Genomic DNA, 22,992 nt, shown 5'->3' on the forward strand with positions numbered 1-22,992 from the left:
GAAGAAGTGGATGAAAAAGATGCTGAGGATGATGAAGGAGAAAGTGTGGGAGAAGTAAAAAAGAAGGTGAAGAGCATGGAAGTAGTGAAACATAAATATCTGACAAAATATAAAAATACTTAACATAGTCAATATTTCCGTAACTCAGAACGTCTTAAAAAAAAAAATTAATTCCTGCTATTCCATTTGATAGGGCTAAACCTCTATGCCTTTATTGTCTCCCCCACCTCCCCCAATACATTCTACATTATTCTTAGTTGTTTTCCTTCATGTAGAATTAACCTACAAGGAAAGAAAGGGTTTATTTTCATTCCGATATTTCTGTCCCATTGACTTGCATTGGTTTCCGGTATCGGAATCGGCGATATCCGATACTTTTTCGGTATCGGTCCGATCCAATCCGATCCGATATTTCCCGATATCGGAAGGTATCGCTCAACACTAGCCAAGAATAAAGCTGCTCAAAGAAAAAGGAAGGATATAAATAACCTACGCGTTACGCCAAGTGATTATGGCTTCATCAGGGGTATGAACATCAACTCAGACATGAACTTGCTTTCTTGTAATTTCCTTCTGTGTTCTTTTCCCAATAGGCTTAAGCAGGTGGCGCCCAAACTACAAGTGAAGAACATAGGAAAAGTTAGAACCAGATATACATTCATATATACACTGGGAAAATCGTGAAAGATCAGTCAACGATTCAATTAGTTAAAACACTTCTACCCAATAAGGGTATGTGCCCACGATGCAGAAATGAAGCAGAAAATTTCTGCAGCGTTTCTGCATCTCCCTTGCCAGAAAAAATGCATGCAGATCGTGCATTTGACTCGCCCCCTGGGCCGAGGGACACCCGGAACCGGGCTTCTGGGGGTTGTAGTCTCCGTGGCGGTGACCCGGGCCCGTGGCTCAGTGTGGTCAGGCCAATGGCGGTCTTTTGTGGGGGCTTTTATGGGATAATGTCCGACTACGCCACCCGTGGATTGCGGTCAGTGCGAACCGCCGCTGCAAGGCAGACCGCTGGGGCTGATGGTGTATGCAGCTGAGGTAGTGTGACTCCCGACGGGAAGAGTGAAGCCCCAGGGCAGTGTAGTAGACGGTGGGGGTTATGGTGCACGGGCGTCCCAGTACCAGTAGTGCTGCATACGGTGAGAAAGCACAGAGACAAGGCGTTGCAGTTCAAGCTTTTTACTCACAGTTCTCATCCAGTTCACTTGTGCACAGGTAGGACCGCCCGAGCCGTGCTGCTTCCACCAGGCAGGGGGCTCGGTCAACCCCCAGGTAATTCCAGAGTGTGGCACAGGACTCCCTTCTATCCTTTCGTCAGCCGTGCCCCACCAATGACACTACTTTTGTCCAGCTGCCTCTGATCTTCTCCTGGGAGGGCTGGGTACCCACTTCCCTGACCCTATGTGGTGTGCCTTTCTAGTAGGTGTAGTAAGGGGTCGCACCACTAAATGATTGCGACCACCGGTTCTTGGTTAAGGATTAGTCGCCTCCACCAACTTGGGATCCGGTACCCTGTTCTGCCAACCCGTCACCTGTAATCTCCTGGGTCCTTAGGTTTCCTTCTGCCTTCGTGTCTCTGGGCCTCTCTTGGTGTTCTGTTCCTTCTTACTTTCCTTTCTGTTCCTTTCTGTTTCTGTCCTTTCTTCTGGCTCTGGCCTTCACTCTAGGCCTGCCTCGTGGAGCTGGGCCCAGACTGAGCCACAGCTCCCTGTCAGCCCTCCTGGTTGAACTCCTTTTCTCTTCTCCTCCTGACTGAACTGACTCTACTCGACTAAGATGAAGACACCTTATATACCTCCCTCTCTGTGTATGAGCCCAGGTGACTTCCAACCAATGGGCTCCTACCTATGCCCAGAAACCATCCCCCCCTGCTCCTACATCACTGGGTGTGCTTCCCCCTCCCCACTCCAGCCAGGGACATGATTTGTCGTGCCTGCATTACTGTACTAATGGGAGCACCGTTGAGCTGTCCCTCGGAAATGGGGTGTGTGTGATGCATGCAGCTAACCGAGCCCCGATAGCATCACTTGGAAAGTGCTTGACAACTAGGTCACACTATATAAATCCATGCAAACAGCATGGATTTATATAGTGTGACTGTAAAAAATAAAGCTATACTTACCGATCCCCTGCCGCATGTGCTGCCGCGTGTGTTGTCGCGGTCCTTCCGGGTTGCCGGCATATCGCGAGACAGCCTGCGGTCACATGATCGCGACGTCATCTCAGGTCCTGGAAGATAAGCGCTGCCGGCCGGCCCGCGAGAAGGTAAATATAAACTTTATTTATTATTTTATTCTTTTTTTCACAGGTACAATGGTACCCAGGTCTGGATGAGAGTCTTCTCTCCTCCAGAACTGGGTACCATCCGCACATAGAAACGCATATAATCCACATGTACAAACGTATAGACACGGATTATATGCGTCTCAATGCAAGTCAATGGCGGCAATTCCGCTGCGCTTCCGCAAAATTAATGAACATGCTGCGGATTTTTGAGCGCCGCAGAAACGCTGCGGAATAATCCGCAGCATGTGCATTGACATTGCGGAATGCCATTGAGGACCATGTGGTGCAGATTACCAAGCGTTTTTAATGAGTTTCCACTGCGGAAATTCCGCAGTGGAAACGCATGAAAAACGCATCGTGGGCACGCAGCCGAAAGGTCTAGATTTTAGAGTATGTGGGTTGCCTTAAAAGGGTTATATAGCATCTATAAGAACTATGTTTTTTTTACTATGTAGTATCAACAGTGTAAAAAATTGGTTTCGATGACGAATGCTTCAGCAAAGGCACATGCTTGACAGCTGCTCCATTCATTCCCTAGGTAGCTGCTCGGCTTTTTCCGGTAGACTCCCAGCGGTCATGCATCTGACCTGCGGCACATATTTTGTAACAGGGATAAAAGTTCTCCATTGGGGATAAAAATTCCCCGTTCTGCCAATTGGTGCATGTTGCATCTTTGTGGACTTAAAGATATATTTTGTGCATTTTGGTTTCATTAAATATATTGCACCATTTGGCTTTTACAGACTATTTGTTTCCCTGCACATTCAACTTTGATGTGGTCAGTGGTCTTAAACCAGCTGAGATGATGTCAGAAAAAGACATAAAAAAAGGTACTCTCCTTCTCTTGTTATAACAGTTCTCTCCTATTGAACTGTTATAATAAGCTCACTGATGGATTCTTAGACAGTGCAAGATAGAGACTACAAAAGGCAAACGGTGCAAAATTTTTAATCAAATCCAATTCCAAAAAATTATTTTTAGCTAAAAATGCATGCATTTAAGTATTTAAAAAAATTGTCTTTATTGATGGACAACCCCTATAGAGCAATTAGGGTCTATATCTGTAGCTAGTGCCGCCAACATTAGGAACCATATTTCAAATAAATGGGGTTGTCCGTGCTTTTATACTTTCTTATCACTGGTCAGTAATAGACCATGTTATACAGTCAAGGACCATGTTATACAGTTGACTTAGTCTTATGGCCACGTCACACGATAGATAATTGCTGCCAAGTATATAATGTTAAAAGGGGTTATCTAGGACTATTACATTTTTTTAACTATTGACCTAAGAACTAACAGGTAGGTAGTTGCTAACTACCAGTCTGTTGTGCCCTGCACAGATCTCTGCTGACACAGAGCGGTCACAGCAATTCAGCGGCTTCTGCTAATATCATGTCTACAGAGCAGCGGCTTCTCTTCTGCTCTGGTCTCTTGATGGATCGTGACTGCTGACGTCATGCTGATTGGCAGCCGACTCACAAGTTGCCTAACGTCGGTAGCCACGCCCCATCAACAGAGCAGCCTGGAAGAAGAAGAGCTGCTCTGTTGACTTGGAGCAGCTGAATCGCCGGCGACAGTGGTCGGTGACCTCTCCGAGCCGGCACCGGATACAACAGGCAGGTAGTTGCCACTGTTAGTAACAACCTGCCTGTTAGTTTTTAGGCTTATAGTAAAAAGATAAAATAGTCCTGGATAAACCGTTTAAAGATCCAGCAACAAACCTTCCATTCACGATCTTTCATAAGCCTGATTTTTGGTTGGTCAGTCATGTAAGATTTACAAACAGTACCATTGGGGCTTCAGGACTGGAGAACGGAGACTCCTCATGAGATCTATTTTCTTTATTGACAGCGTCATCACCATTTCTGTGCGCAAACTTCTGCTTCAAGGCTTTGGCTATAATGGCTGCAGGGTCTGTGGGATCATTAAGTGAACATCTCTTCTTGTCTTTCCTGGTTGAGGGTTTCCCACCAGGGGATCTAAAGTGAAAAAGCAGTGAAAATAAACATCACTGCCATTCTGTAACAGACGGGCTGACAGGCTATAACTTAGCTCTTCATACAAACCACTTTTCGTTCATTGCTGCTATGTCTAATAAGATTTTTTTTTACAGACTTTTTCTAAAAAAATGAATCAATCACCTGCTATCCATTTTCTGAAAAGACTTGTCTAAGATCCTATTAGTGGGGCTAATACAGCATATTTATGATTAGGGACAGACTACTCTGAAATGTTAAACCTAATATAATTATTGAAATCATGTTTGCATAAGTTAATTTTAACTTTGCAAGTTATCACCTATCTGTGAAGCCCAGCTGTGCTTGGTATCACAGACCCAGGAGGGTGTATTGAAGGATTCCTCCACAAGAGGCCCCCATAACCATTCACACATCTCCACCTTCCACCTCAGACCACCAGAGGGAGCTCCTTAGGGAGATATATAAGGGAAGGTGGAGCCAGGCAGCAGTTAGTCTAGACTGGAGACGACAGAAAGCAAACCTGTTGTGAGAGTTCCTGCAGTGCAAAAGCCTGAGAGAGGTCAGTCTGCAGTGGAGCACGTTCTAGACTCACGTGTAGCTCAGTGAGGTGAGCTGTAGGTGTGTCGGCGCCATAAGATCGGTGAAACGCGGCACGCTGCCGTTAGTGTGAGTAGCCTATTGAGGGTCCGAGTAGGCCGAAGGCGAAGAGTAGAGAGTTAGTTCATAGGGGGCAGAGGAGCTTAACTAGCTCACCCCGAAGAAGAAGTAGTTACCGGACACCGGGTCCGAAGCTTGCCAGGATCTCCACGACCCAGTAAGATAAACTGGAATCCCTGGAGAACTACAGGTCCCAGGAGCGCTAAAGTGCTGATATGTACCAGAGCCAGGAGACACATAGGCCCCGTAGGTTGGGAGCGTGCACTCCAAGAGAAGGCCCTACCACAAGGTCAGCCAGCGCAGGACAGAGACAAAGTTAGGCCTAGCTCCAGGCAGGTCAGAAACTTACTACGCAGAAGCCAGAACCAGGAGGCCCAAAACCTGCTCATTGGGGAGGATCCGGACATACACCCTTCACCCTACAGTGCTCCGGGGAGTGCCTGAAATTCCACCAGTAAAAGGTACTGAAGTGACTATTGTGTCCGTCCCTGTTCTTGATCTGGCCCGGCGGAGTCTCTTTGTCCTGCATCCCCGTTCCTATACTGCCCTGAGGCCCAGCTCTACCTGTGGGGAGCTATACCATCAAGCTGCCTTATCACCAGCCTCAGTGGACTGCGCAGCGCTGGTGATCCTCACCAGAAGCCACAGGTGGCGTCACGAACTCTTTCTTTTACAAGACCAACCCTTTTAAAAGAGAGGCTCAGAGTACGGGCCCGGGAGCCGACCACCGCGACATCCCTAAAGGCCCGGGTACCGAGTCATCCCCATTCCCCTGGGCTAGTCATCTCTTTCCTGGCGTCGCAAACAGGATCACGTGCCCACTGCAACGACACCGTGTTTTGCCCGTTGCCACCGGGTACTGTGCGCCTTTATTTTGAACTGTGTACGAAAAGTTGTGGTGAAGATAGCCGCCATTGTTGGGCCGTTGAGCGAGAAGAAGGGCGTAACCGCGGGAAAATAAGGGGCGTACCTGCAAAAGAGCACGAAGTCCCGGACACACCCCACGCCTTGATGTCAAATCAGGAAGCGCCAGGTCCTGTACGGAGCGTCGCTGAACGCTCTGACGTAGGATGCAAGCGACGCAAGGTCCTGAAGACAACCGTCACCTGCGGAGCTGCGGCCTACCGGAAGAAAAACCAGAAGGTAGGCCACGGTTAACTAGGGGGGCGCTAAGATGTCCGTCGAACAGCAGAACGCCGACCTACCGGTCAACGTCCCCGATAATGGGCAGGCCGAAGCCGCCGCTCCACCAGCAGCGCCTGTAACACCTGTTATTCCTATGACTTTACCGTACATTCCTGGAGAAAAGTGGCTCCGCCAGTACAACGGCAAACCAGATACCCTGTCTGGATTTAAGCGGAAGATATGTGGTATTTTGGACATGTACTCTATGACCGGCAAACAAAGAGCTGCCGTTGTATTAGGACAGCTGACCGGTGCTGCGGAGCGGGAAGTGGAAACATGGTCGGCCGCAGACCGGGGATAGTGTCCGCAATATTCCAAAAACTACATACTGTCTTTGAGGACCTTACTGAGGCGGACCTCCGGATGAGGTTCTACAGCTGCTCCCAACAACCAGAGGACTATGTTCGTGACTACGCCTGGCATCTTCAAGGGGCCCTGCGGGCTCTGAACCAGGTTAGTCCGACCAGCTTTGAGAATGAGAACAAAATGCTGAAGGAACAGTTTGTCCGGGGACTGAAGTCTCCAGAGGAGAGCAGGACTGTGCGTTGGTGGTCCCTGGATCATCCAGATGCCACCTTTGACAATCTAAAGGACATGGCTATAAAAGGACTACAGCCCCTGGAGACAAATGCCATCCAATGTTACCAGGGTGGGGCAACCCCAGAGCCTGCAACGCCCACCTTTTCTCCAGTGACTGCTGAAGCTAAGGTTCCAACAACGTCCCCTAAAGACCTGGACAGTCTGCGCTCAGAGGTGCGTCAGTTGAGTAAAACCCTGACCACCGTGCTGAGTGCCCTGCAGCTGCGGACGGAGCCTGAGGGAGGAGGGAAGATCCTGCTAGCTGATAGCCCTGAGGATGTCCCCTGGATGCGGAGGAGGAGGAGGCCAACACCACCCTCGCCGAGGACCAGTGACCAACGCCGTCCACCAAGGGAACCGATCTGTTACCGATGCCATAAGACAGGACACATCGCCCTGAATTGTCCCTTAAACGAGAAAACCCTGGGTCCGAAGGCCGCCACCCAGGAGTAGACTCACCATGTCCATCAGACTGGTACAACAGGTTCGTCGGAGGAAGACCTTTCCTGTCCATTGTATTGGACGGGATCCCGATGCATGCCCTGCTGGACACAGGATCTCAGGTAACCATCATACCTGAAGTCCTCTACAAGAGGTACTGGTCCATGGACGATCTGCGTCCGCCAGCTCCAAATTTGTCTGTATATGCATCAAATGGACTCCCCCTTAACCTACTCGGGGTTAAGAATGTGACTGTAAGGTGGGGAGAGTGGAGCTGAAGGACCAGGGACTTATTGTAGTGGAGACTAACCCTGATGACAGCAACCCATATATGGTACTAGGCACTAATGTTGTTGGTAACTGTTTGGGAGAGGTTGTGTTCTTGCTCCAAGAGATCGCTGACACTGCCAGACCGAGACAGAGGAGGGCGCTGCAGAGAGAAATCCGCGTCTTGATGTATCAACAGCAAGTACAATTAACAGATGGTGAAATCGGTAACGTGAGGGTAACAGACCCTATACCCATTGTTGTTCCCCCAATGAGTGAAATGCTCATCTGGTGTAGAGCTGCCATAGGTCTTAGAGGACAGAGCTACCAGGCGGTAGTAGAACCCCTTTGCTCTGAGCACAGACCCACGCTCTTAACCGCCAGGGGGGTGGTAGATGTACGTAATGGGAGGGTGCCTGTCCGTCTTCTTAACCTAGGGGAAGATGAGGTCAAACTGCCACGTTATGCCACTGTTGCTAAACTACATGCTGTCAACAACAACTGTATCCATGTGGCGGAGTCCTTAACTTCACCAGAAGAAGTGGAAGATAATGACCCTGCAACCCAGGTGGAGGATTGGTGTCAACAGCTCCATGTTGGGACAGACACCACTCCTGCCCATCAAAAACAGGGTGTACACCGGGTGGTTCAAGAATACTCGCAGGTGTTCAGTAAACATCCACTTGACTTTGGGAGGGTTAAGGGGGTTCAACATCATATCTCCACAGGCAACCATTCCCCAATTAAAGAACGTTATAGGCCTATACCCCCAGCTCACTACCAGAAGGCAAAAGAAATGCTGCATGACATGAGGAAGGCGGGAGTAATTAGGGATAGTTGTAGTCCCTGGGCGGCTCCCCTAGTGCTGGTTAGGAAAAAGGATGGGAGCATGAGAATGTGTGTAGATTACCGTCAAGTAAATCGCATTACACATAAAGATGCATACCCTTTACCACGCATAGAAGAGTCCCTAGCTGCCTTAAAGTCTGCAAATTACTTTTCTACCCTTGACCTCACTAGTGGTTACTGGCAGGTCGCTGTGGCTGAGGAGAATCAGGAGAAGACGGCCTTCACCACCCCGATGGGACTCTGTGAGTTCAACAGCATGCCGTTTTGACTCTAAAATGCCCCCGGAACGTTCCAGAGACTGATGGAGTGCTGCCTGGGACACCGCATCTTCGAGACTGTGTTACTTTACCTGGATGACGTAATTGTGTACTCCAGAACGTACGAGGACCACCTGAAACACCTGGCAGAGGTATTTGAGTCACTGTCCCGGTACGGGATGAAGTTGAAGCCCTCAAAGTGCCACCTGCTCAAGAGAAAGGTACAGTACCTGGGGCACATTGTCAGTCCGGAAGGGGTAGCACCAGACCCGGAGAAAGTTACTGCCATCCAGAAGTGGCCGGAGCCGAAGAACCTCAAGGAGGTGCGTCAGTTCTTGGGACTAGTCGGATACTACCGGAGGTTTGTAAAGGACTACACTAAGAAGGCAGCTCCTCTGCAAGACCTCCTGGTAGGGCAGTCCCCCAAAAGCAAAAACCCTCCATTCCACTGGGGTAAAGAACAGGCTGAATCATTTCAAGAGATGAAGGAGATCCTGACAGGTGATGAGATCCTAGCCTACGCTGACTACAGCCAAACATTCCTGCTGTATACAGATGCCAGCAATGAAGGCCTGGGCACTGTCTTAAGTCAGAAGCAGAATGGCCAGGAGAAAGTCATCGCGTATGCAAGCAGGAAGCTCCGCCCGACCGAGAGGAACCCAGAGAACTATAGCAGCTTCAAGTTGGAGTTCCTGGCCTTGGTCTGGGCCATCACAGAAAAGTTCAAGCACTACCTAGCCTCCAGCAAGTTTACTGCCTACACTGACAATACCCCCTTAACTCATCTTCAAACAGCCAAGCTGGGAGCCATGGAATAGCGATGGATGGCTCGGCTGTCAAACTACCAATTCACCATAAAGTACCGGGCGGGCCGCAAGAACGCCAACGCCGATGCCCTGTCCAGGATGCCTCACCAGTCAGACACAGAAGAAGAAGTGGATGACCTGGAAGAGGTTGAACTACCTGCCTTCCACCGGAATGGGATGGCCCACGAGCTACGAGCCTCCAGGAAGCAACGCGGTAAGACGTTAAACCCCTTGCCTCACCACAGCTGGAAAGAGACCCAGGACAGCGACCCGGTTGTCAGCCGTATCAAGGAGCTGATAACCCAAGAAGGTTCCTCCCTGGAGAAGGATGCGGCTCTCCAAGCAAAGCAGCTGTGGAATGAGAGAAGCCGGCTGTTTATCTACCGTGAGAAGTTGTGCCGGAGGTACGTCAATCCCAAAACCCTCGAGATGGTGTGGCAGATAGTGGTCCCCAAGACGGACATCCAGATGGTGTTGGAGACCTACCACGATCAGGCGGGGCACTTTGGCTAGAAAAAGCTAGAGACCCTGTTGAAGTGTCGATTCTACTGGGTGGGGATGCGCAGCTTCATTGAGAGGTGGTGCAGAGACTGTGGACCCTGTAGCCTCAGAAGAAAAGACTACAGCAGCCAGAAGGCACCCCTGCAACCCATCAAGACGACTCGCCCTCTGGAGATCGTGGCCCTGGACCATGTCAAGTTGTCACCCAGTCGGTCAGGATACTCCTATGCCCTGACCATGGTGGATCACTACTCCAGGGTCCTGGTGGTCTCCCCTATCAAAGACCTGACAGCAGAGACAGCAGCTAAGACGTTCCAAGCGTACTTCTGCAGGTTCCATGGATAGCCTGGACAGGTACTGACTGACCAAGGCACGGCCTTTGAGGCTGAATTGTTCAAAGAGTTCTGCCATCTGTACGGGTATAAAAAGATCAGGACTACACCGTACCACCCCCAAACTAACGGTCTCTGTGAAAAGATGAATAACATCATCATCGATCTACTGAAGACCATACCACTAGAAGAGAGAAGCCAGTGGCCAGACCTACTACCTGACCTAGTGGATCTGTATAATCACATACCAGTAAGTTCCACCAATTGCACTCCGGCATATCTCATGCGTGCAAGACCAGGGAAGTTGCCCATGGACCTGAAGCTTGGTGTGGTAGAACCTGAAGCTGATGTGACCACTGAGGACTGGGACACGACCAGACAGGAGCAGTACAGGAGAGTCCAAGCCTGTGTCGAAGACAGTCTCACTCGGGTGAGGGATAAACAAGAGGCACAATACAACAGAAGTGCACCAGCAGAACCCTTCACACCAGGAGAAGTGGTATTGAAAAGGAAGCGGAGGAAACACAAGCTTGATGACCAGTGGGAGAGAGAACCCTACACTGTGTTGAATTCAAGGTTTGACAACAGGAAGACGTGTTTGATCAGCAAAGATGGAGGAAGAACAACTGCGACAATATCTAGGGACCACCTGAAGTTGTGTCTACATCTACTAAAGACTCAGGAAGAAGTGTCTTTCACAACCCAGGAAGAACCTAAAGAAACAGTGATACACACTGACCTTGGAGACTTCCCAGCGGATTGGCCTCAAATAGGAGGTGCAGTAATCATTCCAGTACTCCAATTCTATGAACAGCCAGAAAACCCTCCACAGCAAGTTGAACCTGTAAGTGCTGCAGAAGAGCCAGCTCAAGAAGTATCCCCGGATGAAGGATCCCCGGCAGGAGCGGAGCAAGAGGGCCCAGCCAATGGTAGACTTGCCAGTCCAAGAGAGAGGTTAAGGCAATTTTACAACATGGTTACATGTAAAACTGGTAGGGTAACTGAGGATACAGATACTGACACTCCACTAACCACAGCACTATGCAGATCAGTACGCAGCACAAGAGGTAAACCTCCTGCTAGGTACACTGAGTAAAGTAGCAAAATTTCAGAGAATGTAGATAGTTACCCCTGGGGTATTGAGTATTAAATTGTAATGTATTGCGTAACTGTTTGTTTTCATGCATGCTTATCAATTTGTGCTTTTTCCTATTAATTCTTTATTTGCATAATGAACTGCATGGCTGAGGACTGTGTGCAGCCCAAAAACTCTTATTGTATATAATTGCGCTCCCTGGAGTGCCCCTTTCAGGTGACCTCAGAAGGAAAACCTATCTGGAGTGGCTCTTTTGGAGGTCCAACTCGGATCTTCATGCCCTGCAGCCACCCCAGGGCCTGCGTAGAGGGTTTAGGACAGGTCCCTCAAAACTACCAAAGTACTCTACCTTGTGAGATGGACATCCTGTATGGGAACCTCACCATAGGAGACTTGGATTCTGAGGACACTCTGTATTTGTATTGTTTCTGCAACGTTTAAGATCCGTGCCTCCCATAAAGGGAAGAGTGTTCTAGTATTGCTTATGTTTCCTATTGTTACTGTTGTTATAAAATGTACTTCAGCCCGGGAGTGCTGAGTTTAACTAGGGGGGAATGTGAAGCCCAGCTGTGCTTGGTATCACAGACCCAGGAGGGTGTACTGAAGGATTCCTCCACAAGAGGCCCCCATAACCATTCACACATCTCCAACTTCCACCTCAGACCACCAGAGGGAGCTCCTTAGGGAGATATATAAGGGAAGGTGGAGCCAGGCAGCAGTTAGTCTAGACTGGAGACGACAGAAAGCAAACCTGTTGTGAGAGTTCCTGCAGTGCAAAAGCCTGAGAGAGGTCAGTCTGCAGTGGAGCACGTTCTAGACTCACGTGTAGCTCAGTGAGGTGAGCTGTAGGTGTGTCGGCGCCATAAGATCGGTGAAACGCGGCACGCTGCCGTTAGTGTGAGTAGCCTATTGAGGGTCCGAGTAGGCCGAAGGCGAAGAGTAGAGAGTTAGTTCATAGGGGGCAGAGGAGCTTAACTAGCTCACCCCGAAGAAGAAGTAGTTACCGGACCCCGGGTCCGAAGCTTGCCGGGATCTCCACGACCCAGTAAGATAAACTGGAATCCCTGGAGAACTACAGGTCCCAGGATCGCTAAAGTGCTGATACGTACCAGAGCCAGGAGACACATAGGCCCCGTAGGTCGTGAGCGTGCTCTCCAAGAGAAGGCCCTACCACAAGGTCAGCCAGCGCAGGACAGAGGCAAAGTTAGGCCTAGCTCCAGGCAGGTCAGAAACTTACTACGCAGAAGCCAGAACCAGGAGGCCCAAAACCTGCTCATTGGGGAGGATCTGGACATACAACCTTCACCCTACAGTGCTCCTGGGAGTGCCTGAAATTCCACCAGTAAAAGGTACTGAAGTGACTATTGTGTCCATCCCTGTTCTTGATCTGGCCCGGCGGAGTCTCTTTGTCCTGCATCCCCGTTCCTATACTGCCCTGAGGCCCAGCTCTACCTGTGGGGAGCTATACCATCAAGCTGCCTTATCACCTGCCTCAGTGGACTGCGCAGCACTGGTGATCCTCACCAGAAGCCACAGGTGGCGTCACAAACTCTTTCTTTTACAACACCAACCCTTTTAAAAGAGAGGCCCAGAGTACGGGCCCGGGAGCCGACCACCGTGACATCCCTAAAGGCCAGGCTAAAGGCCCGGGTACCGAGTCATCCCCATTCCCCTGGGCTAGTCATATCCACAGGATAAGCCTGCTGATCGCAGGAGGTCCGCATGGAAGACCCCCACCATGAATGGGGCTTGGAAGAGACACATTATATTTGAGCCTTCTCAAGCATTCACGCCACTGCTACATTCATTATATGTGGGACTTCCAGAGAAGGGTACAGCATTGTTAACCCCATTCATGACCTTGCAATTTTCTGTTTTTGCCCTTTCATTTTTTTCTACTCTTATTCCCAGAGCCAAGTTTTTTATTTTTTGTCAATATACAGTACAGACCAAAAGATTGACACACCTTCTCATTTAAAGATTTTTCTGTTTTTTCATGACTATGAAAATTGTACATTCACACTGAAGGCATCAAAACTATGAATTAACACATGTGAAATTATATACCTAACAAAAAAGTGTGAAACAACTGAAAATATGTCTTATATTCTAGGTTCTTCAAAGTAGCCACCTTTTGCTTTGATGACTGCTCTGCAAACTCTTGGCATTCTCTTGATGAGCTTCAAGAGGTAGTCACCGTCAATGGTTTTCACTTCACAGGTGTGCCCTGTCAGGTTTAATCAGTGGGATTTCTTGCCTTATAAATGGGGTTGGGACCATCAGTTGTGTTGTGAAGAAGTCTGGTGGATACATAGCTGATAGTCCTACTGAATAGACTGTTAGAATTTTTATTATGGCAAGAAAAAAGCAGCTAAGTAAAGAAAAACGAGTGGCCATCATTACTTTAAGAAATGAAGGTCAGTCAGTCCGAAAAATTGGGCAAACTTTGAAAGTGTCCCCAAGTGCAGTTGCAAAAACCATCAATCGCTACAAAGAAACTGGCTCGCAAAAAAGAAGCAAGACAAAAATATATCTCATACCCTACCATAATTATATATAAATGTAAAGCAAAATTGCATAATAAATATAGGGTACTTAGTGAACTATTTTTGATCAAAAAAAGTATACAAGCCGTCCCACCAGCGGCAAGGTGACCCTAAATTGGGACGGTACCTATACTGCCTATATTAAAAACCTTACTGTATATCAAAGTTGAAGTAATGCATATAAAAGGGTAGACAAATAGGACCGGGTCCCAACTCCAGACCACCTAGGCCCGTGGTAAGCTACATATATACCAATCAGCTCAACAAAGGGCATGCCACACCCTTAAATTGCACAGAATGCAAACAAGTCAAAAAACCAGACAATGTGAACTGAGGTCTAAGATGGCAGACATACAAGAAACAGAGGCATGTTCACACTAGCAAAAAAGAAGCAAGACAAAAATATATCTCATACCCTACCATAATTATATATAAATGTAAAGCAAAATTGCATAATAAATATAGGGTACTTAGTGAACTATTTTTGATCAAAAAAAGTATACAAGCCGTCCCACCAGCGGCAAGGTGACCCTAAATTGGGACGGTACCTATACTGCCTATATTAAAAACCTTACTGTATATCAAAGTTGAAGTAATGCATATAAAAGGGTAGACAAATAGGACCGGGTCCCAACTCCAGACCACCTAGGCCCGTGGTAAGCTACATATATACCAATCAGCTCAACAAAGGGCATGCCACACCCTTAAATTGCACAGAATGCAAACAAGTCAAAAAACCAGACAATGTGAACTGAGGTCTAAGATGGCAGACATACAAGAAACAGAGGCATGTTCACACTAGCAAAAAAGAAGCAAGACAAAAATATATCTCATACCCTACCATAATTATATATAAATGTAAAGCAAAATTGCATAATAAATATAGGGTACTTAGTGAACTATTTTTGATCAAAAAAAGTATACAAGCCGTCCCACCAGCGGCAAGGTGACCCTAAATTGGGACGGTACCTATACTGCCTATATTAAAAACCTTACTGTATATCAAAGTTGAAGTAATGCATCTAAAAGGGTAGACAAATAGGACCGGGTCCCAACTCCAGACCACCTAGGCCCGCGGTAAGCTACATATATACCAATCAGCTCAACAAAGGGCATGCCACACCCTTAAATTGCACAGAATGCAAACAAGTCAAAAAACCAGACAATGTGAACTGAGGTCTAAGATGGCAGACATACAAGAAACAGAGGCATGTTCACACTAGCAAAAAAGAAGCAAGACAAAAATATATCTCATACCCTACCATAATTATATATAAATGTAAAGCAAAATTGCATAATAAATATAGGGTACTTAGTGAACTATTTTTGATCAAAAAAAGTATACAAGCCGTCCCACCAGCGGCAAGGTGACCCTAAATTGGGACGGTACCTATACTGCCTATATTAAAAACCTTACTGTATATCAAAGTTGAAGTAATGCATATAAAAGGGTAGACAAATAGGACCGGGTCCCAACTCCAGACCACCTAGGCCCGTGGTAAGCTACATATATACCAATCAGCTCAACAAAGGGCATGCCACACCCTTAAATTGCACAGAATGCAAACAAGTCAAAAAACCAGACAATGTGAACTGAGGTCTAAGATGGCAGACATACAAGAAACAGAGGCATGTTCACACTAGCAAAAAAGAAGCAAGACAAAAATATATCTCATACCCTACCATAATTATATATAAATGTAAAGCAAAATTGCATAATAAATATAGGGTACTTAGTGAACTATTTTTGATCAAAAAAAGTATACAAGCCGTCCCACCAGCGGCAAGGTGACCCTAAATTGGGACGGTACCTATACTGCCTATATTAAAAACCTTACTGTATATCAAAGTTGAAGTAATGCATATAAAAGGGTAGACAAATAGGACCGGGTCCCAACTCCAGACCACCTAGGCCCGTGGTAAGCTACATATATACCAATCAGCTCAACAAAGGGCATGCCACACCCTTAAATTGCACAGAATGCAAACAAGTCAAAAAAACAGACAATGTGAACTGAGGTCTAAGATGGCAGACATACAAGAAACAGAGGCATGTTCACACTAGCAAAAAAGAAGCAAGACAAAAATATATCTCATACCCTACCATAATTATATATAAATGTAAAGCAAAATTGCATAATAAATATAGGGTACTTAGTGAACTATTTTTGATCAAAAAAAGTATACAAGCCGTCCCACCAGCGGCAAGGTGACCCTAAATTGGGACGGTACCTATACTGCCTATATTAAAAACTTTACTGTATATCAAAGTTGAAGTAATGCATATAAAAGGGTAGACAAATAGGACCGGGTCCCAACTCCAGACCACCTAGGCCCGTGGTAAGCTACATATATACCAATCAGCTCAACAAAGGGCATGCCACACCCTTAAATTGCACAGAATGCAAACAAGTCAAAAAACCAGACAATGTGAACTGAGGTCTAAGATGGCAGACATACAAGAAACAGAGGCATGTTCACACTAGCAAAAAAGAAGCAAGACAAAAATATATCTCATACCCTACCATAATTATATATAAATGTAAAGCAAAATTGCATAATAAATATAGGGTACTTAGTGAACTATTTTTGATCAAAAAAAGTATACAAGCCGTCCCACCAGCGGCAAGGTGACCCTAAATTGGGACGGTACCTATACTGCCTATATTAAAAACCTTGCCGCAAGGTTCTTTTTTGCTAATGTGAACATGCCTCTGTTTCTTGTATGTCTGCCATCTTAGACCTCAGTTCACATTGTCTGGTTTTTTGACTTGTTTGCATTCTGTGCAATTTAAGGGTGTGGCATGCCCTTTGTTGAGCTGATTGGTATATATGTAGCTTACCACGGGCCTAGGTGGTCTGGAGTTGGGACCCGGTCCTATTTGTCTACCCTTTTATATGCATTACTTCAACTTTGATATACAGTAAGGTTTTTAATATAGGCAGTATAGGTACCGTCCCAATTTAGGGTCACCTTGCCGCTGGTGGGACGGCTTGTATACTTTTTTTGATCAAAAATAGTTCACTAAGTACCCTATATTTATTATGCAATTTTGCTTTACATTTATATATAATTATGGTAGGGTATGAGATATATTTTTGTCTTGCTTCTTTTTTGCTAGTGTGAACATGCCTCTGTTTCTTGTATGTCTGCCATCTTAGACCTCAGTTCACATTGTCTGGTTTTTTGACTTGTTTGCATTCTGTGCAATTTAAGGGTGTGGCATGCCCTTTGTTGAGCTGATTGGTATATATGTAGCTTACCACGGGCCTAGGTGGTCTGGAGTTGGGACCCGGTCCTATTTGTCTACCCTTTTATATGCATTACTTCAACTTTGATATACAGTAAGGTTTTTAATATAGGCAGTATAGGTACCGTCCCAATTTAGGGTCACCTTGCCGCTGGTGGGACGGCTTGTATACTTTTTTTGATCAAAAATAGTTCACTAAGTACCCTATATTTATTATGCAATTTTGCTTTACATTTATATATAATTATGGTAGGGTATGAGATATATTTTTGTCTTGCTTCTTTTTTGCTAGTGTGAACATGCCTCTGTTTCTTGTATGTCTGCCATCTTAGACCTCAGTTCACATTGTCTGGTTTTTTGACTTGTTTGCATTCTGTGCAATTTAAGGGTGTGGCATGCCCTTTGTTGAGCTGATTGGTATATATGTAGCTTACCACGGGCCTAGGTGGTCTGGAGTTGGGACCCGGTCCTATTTGTCTACCCTTTTATATGCATTACTTCAACTTTGATATACAGTAAGGTTTTTAATATAGGCAGTATAGGTACCGTCCCAATTTAGGGTCACCTTGCCGCTGGTGGGACGGCTTGTATACTTTTTTTGATCAAAAATAGTTCACTAAGTACCCTATATTTATTATGCAATTTTGCTTTACATTTATATATAATTATGGTAGGGTATGAGATATATTTTTGTCTTGCTTCTTTTTTGCTAGTGTGAACATGCCTCTGTTTCTTGTATGTCTGCCATCTTAGACCTCAGTTCACATTGTCTGGTTTTTTGACTTGTTTGCATTCTGTGCAATTTAAGGGTGTGGCATGCCCTTTGTTGAGCTGATTGGTATATATGTAGCTTACCACGGGCCTAGGTGGTCTGGAGTTGGGACCCGGTCCTATTTGTCTACCCTTTTATATGCATTACTTCAACTTTGATATACAGTAAGGTTTTTAATATAGGCAGTATAGGTACCGTCCCAATTTAGGGTCACCTTGCCGCTGGTGGGACGGCTTGTATACTTTTTTTGATCAAAAATAGTTCACTAAGTACCCTATATTTATTATGCAATTTTGCTTTACATTTATATATAATTATGGTAGGGTATGAGATATATTTTTGTCTTGCTTCTTTTTTGCTAGTGTGAACATGCCTCTGTTTCTTGTATGTCTGCCATCTTAGACCTCAGTTCACATTGTCTGGTTTTTTGACTTGTTTGCATTCTGTGCAATTTAAGGGTGTGGCATGCCCTTTGTTGAGCTGATTGGTATATATGTAGCTTACCACGGGCCTAGGTGGTCTGGAGTTGGGATCCGGTCCTATTTGTCTACCCTTTTATATGCATTACTTCAACTTTGATATACAGTAAGGTTTTTAATATAGGCAGTATAGGTACCGTCCCAATTTAGGGTCACCTTGCCGCTGGTGGGACGGCTTGTATACTTTTTTTGATCAAAAATAGTTCACTAAGTACCCTATATTTATTATGCAATTTTGCTTTACATTTATATATAATTATGGTAGGGTATGAGATATATTTTTGTCTTGCTTCTTTTTTGCTAGTGTGAACATGCCTCTGTTTCTTGTATGTCTGCCATCTTAGACCTCAGTTCACATTGTCTGGTTTAAAGAAACTGGCTCGCATGAGGACTTCCCCAGGAAAGGAAGACCAAGAGTCACCTCTGCTTCTGAGGATAAGTTTATCCGAGTCACCAGCCTCAGAAATCACAGGTTAACAGCAGCTCAGATTAGAGACCCGGTCAATGCCACACAGAGTTCTAGCAGCAGACACTTCTCTTCAACAACTGTTAAGAGGAGACTTTGGGCAGCAGGCCTTCATGGTAAAATAGCTGCTAGGAAATCACTGCTAAGGACAGGCAACAAGCAGAAGAGACTTGTTTGGGCTAAAGAACACAAGGAATGGACATTAGACCAGTGGAAATCTGAGCTTTGGTCTGATGAGTCCAAATTTGAGATCTTTGGTTCCAACCACCGTGTTTTTGTGCGACGCAGAAAAGGTGAAAGAATGGACTCTACATGCCTGGTTCCCACCGTGAAGCATGGATGAGGAGGTGTGATGGTGTGGGGGTGCTTTGCTGGTGACACTGTTGGGGATTTATTCAAAATTGAAGGCATACTGAACAAGCATGGCTATCACAGCATCTTACAGCGGCATGCTATTCCATCTGGTTTGCGTTTAGTTGGACCATCATTTATTTTTCAACATGACGATGAACCCAAACACACCTCCAGGCTGTGTAAGGGCTATTTGACCAAGAAGGAGAGTGATGGGGTGCTACACCAGATGACCTGGCCTCCACAGTCACCAGACTTGAACCCAATCAAGATGGTTTGGGGTGAGCTGGACCGCAGAGTGAAGGCAAAAGGGCCAACAAGTGCTAATCATCTCTGGGAATTCCTTCAAGATTGTTGGAAGACCATTTCCGGTGACTACCTCTTGAAGCTCATCAAGAGAATGCCAAGAGTGTGCAAAGCAGTTATCAAAGCAAAAGGTGGCTACTTTGAAAAACCTAGAATATAAGACATATTTTCAGTTGTTTCACACTTTTTTGTTAAGTATATAATTCCACATGTGTTAATTCATAGTTTTGATGTCTTCAGTGTGAATGTACAATTTTCATAGTCATGAAAATACAGAAAAATCTTTAAATGAGAAGGTGTGTCCAAACTTTTGGTCTGTACGGTACCTTTTTTTTTTGCGGGACAAGTTGTTCTTTTGATTGACATCATTTATTTTACCATATCGTGTACTGGAAAACGGGAAAAAAATTCCAAGTGCGGTGAAATTGCAAAAAAGTGCATTTCCACAATTGTAATTTTTTTTTTTTATTTACCATGTTCACTAAATGCTAAAGCTGACCAGCCATTATGATTCCCAGGTCAGTACGAGTTCATAGATACCAAACATGTATTGGTTCTTTTATATGTGAGTGGTGAAAAAAAAAATCAGAAGTTTGTAAAAAAAAAATTAAAAAAAATCGCTTATGTCGCCATTTTCCGAGACCCGTAGCATCTCCATTTTTCGGGTCTAGGGCCAGGTTAGGGCTTATTTTTTGCGCCCTCAGCGGACGTTTTTATTTATATAATTTTGAGGTAGATACAATGTTTTGATCGCCTGTTATGTTTGCGGAGGCAAAAAAAGAAAAACATAATTCTGGAGTTTAGATTTTTTTTGTCGTTACGCCGTTTACCGATCTGATTAATTTACTTTATATTTTGATAGATCGGAGATTTCTGAATACAGCGATACCAAATATGCGTATATTTTTTTAATGGTTTTATTTTCAATAGGGCAAAAGGGCGTGATTTAAACCTTTATGTTTTTTAAAACTTTTTTTACTTTTTACTGGCAGCAATAGTCCTCTTAGGAGACTTGAAGCTGCAATCATCTGATTACCTGTGCTACACATAGCAGGGCTTCAGCACTGCTATGTATAGCAGAAATCACAATCTCCTATGAATGCCGGCCACAGGGGATCTACAATGACAGCCAGGGGTCTTCTGCAGACCCCCGGCTGTCATGACAACACATTGGCACCCCGCAATCACATGACAGGGACGCCTATGGGTGTGTCTTGTGACGAGCTTCTGGCAGGTGTGTATTAAATGCCACTGCTAGTGATTGACAGCGGTATTTAACTGGTTAACAGCTGCGGGTGGATCTCGGATCCGACTGCGGCTGTTAAAGGCACATGACAGCTCATGAGATCAGCAGTCATGTGCAGGGAAAGATGCAGGCTCAGTGACAGATTTTTTTTTTTTTTACAGTTTTCTCCTTCATTCTATTTCACGCATGTCTGTAATAAAAAATATATATTTAAAGAAAATCTATAAAATGACCTTTCGACCGCCCGAAGCTTGATGGAATTCATGCCTTTTAACACATCCATCATACTGGGGAGCTGATCCACACTGCCTTTCTCTGAAGCCTCACTTTCCGTCGGGCTGCATTTGTGAGAAGCTTTACGTTCTCTTATAATATCAAGTGCAGATTTTAGTTGGGAAGATGGGACTGGGGGTGGTGGAGGAGGAGGAGGAGGAGGAGGAGGGGGCAGCGGAGCTACTGGGGTTGTAAATTGCAAAAACTGTGCGGAAAGTGGTGGAGAAGCTGAAGATGGGGGTGAGAGGGCATTACCTGGGCAGCTAAATGAGCACATTGATTCTGTATCTGAGAAACAAAAACGAGATCAAATCATACCAAATACATAGCAAAAGCTTGACCTGTTTAACCCATTAAGTGATTTATAAGGATTACAAAAACAATGGCTTACGAGACTGTGCGGCTTGTGACGGTTGTAGGGCAACAATGGCAGCAATCTGTACTCTCTGCTGCAGCAGCTCATCTTCCAAAGCTGAAAGGCATGATCGTCTGCAGGAAGGAGACTCTTTTCACACACTCTCCTGGCCAACATCATAGTCAGAAATCCTGAGTCTGAATTATTCGGGTCCATTGACTTGTTGGATGGAAGATCGTGTCTGATGTTACTAAAGGGAATCTGTCACCAGGTTTATGCTACCTCATCTGAGAGCAGCATGATGTGGGGGCCGAGACCCCGAATCCAGTGATGTTACTGGGCTCCTTGCTGTAGTTTTGATAAATCATTGTGACGCGCCCCCTGGGCCATGTTGTGCTGCGTTGCGCATGCGGGGGATACCCGGAGCCGGATCTGACAGGGGTAGTAGTCCTCGTGGCGGTGACCCGGTCCGTGCCCAGGGTGGTCAAACTAAGAGGCAGTGCTCGGCATTAAGATGTTATAGAGTTCGACTACGCCACCCGTTGATTGCAGCTATGAAGCCGCCGCTGCAGGGCAGACCGCTGAGGCCGGTGGTGTGGTTGTGCAGCGTGGATGGTATAACCCCCAACGGGAGAGGTATAGCCTCAGGGCAGCTGGTGAAGCAGGGAATGATGATAGTGGTAGTGGTGTGACAAGGAAGCTCAGAGACGTGCATTGCAGTTTTCACAGCTTTACTCACAGTTGGTATTCAGATCACTTCGGCCAAGAGTGACCACCCGAGCCGTGCTGCGTCCACCAGGTGCGGGACTCGGCCAACTCCCAGGCAGTTCCAGAGCGTGGTCCTGAGCTCCCCTCTCTTCCTTCCTACTGGCCGTCCCCACCAGGGATCCACCTTTGTCCAGCTCCCTCGAGCCTTCTGGTGGTGAAACCTTTCCCGGCTTCCCTGACCCTATACGTGGTATGCCTTCCTGGTGGATATGGCGAGGGGTCGCGCCAAAACTTGTCCACGACCTCCGGTTCCTGGCTGAGGATAATTGGCCTCCACCAGTTTGGGATCCGGTACCCTGTTCTGCCAACCCTTCACCCGTTAACTCGTGGGATCTCAGGGTTCCCTCTTCTCTTGCATCTCTGGGCCTCTCCTGGTGTTTCTGTTCCTCCTTCTTCTCCTTTCTCTCTCTCTCTGCTTCAGGCCTCCTCTCCAGGCCTGGCTCTGGAGCTGGGCCCAGACTGAGCCACAGCTCCCTGTCAGCCCTCTCTGGCTGAGCTCCTCTCTGCACAGAGCAGACCAAAAAGACCTTGTCCTAAGATGGTGCCCACCTTATATACTCCCTCTGACACCTGAGCCCAGGTAACAAGCACCCAATGGGCTCCTACCTATGCCCAGAGTCCCTCCCCTATCTGCTCCTACACCACTAGGATGTTCCTCCCCCCTCCCCACTCCAGCCGGGGACAGAAGCTGTCGTACCTGCACATCTATCTGGTGGGAGTACCGTTGGTCTGTCCCCCGGAAATGGGGTGAGTGTGGTGCATGCAGCTAACTGAGCCCAGTTCCACACTCCATCCTTACCCGGGAGTGGAATACCACACCTCTGGATCGAGGTGCAATACCCCTGTAGCAGCCGAGTCCTCGGGGTGCTACAATTGTGTTATCTGCTGCAGCTCTGCTAGTCTTCTCAATGATCAGCTCCTGCTATGCAGTCCTT

At 46.4% G+C, this 22,992-nt stretch overlaps 1 pseudogene; it reads right to left on the reverse strand.

Moving 5' to 3' along the window:
• Positions 1–540: 540 nt before the first annotated feature.
• Positions 541–21,505, reverse strand: LOC141240604 (mitochondrial fission regulator 2-like; annotated as a pseudogene).
• Between the last annotated feature and the right edge of the window lie 1,487 nt (positions 21,506–22,992).

Source organism: Phyllobates terribilis, unplaced genomic scaffold (assembly GCF_046119375.1).
Source record: "Phyllobates terribilis strain yellow unplaced genomic scaffold, ASM4611937v1 Scaffold_872__1_contigs__length_582969, whole genome shotgun sequence".
Classification (NCBI taxonomy): Eukaryota; Metazoa; Chordata; class Amphibia; order Anura; family Dendrobatidae; genus Phyllobates; species Phyllobates terribilis.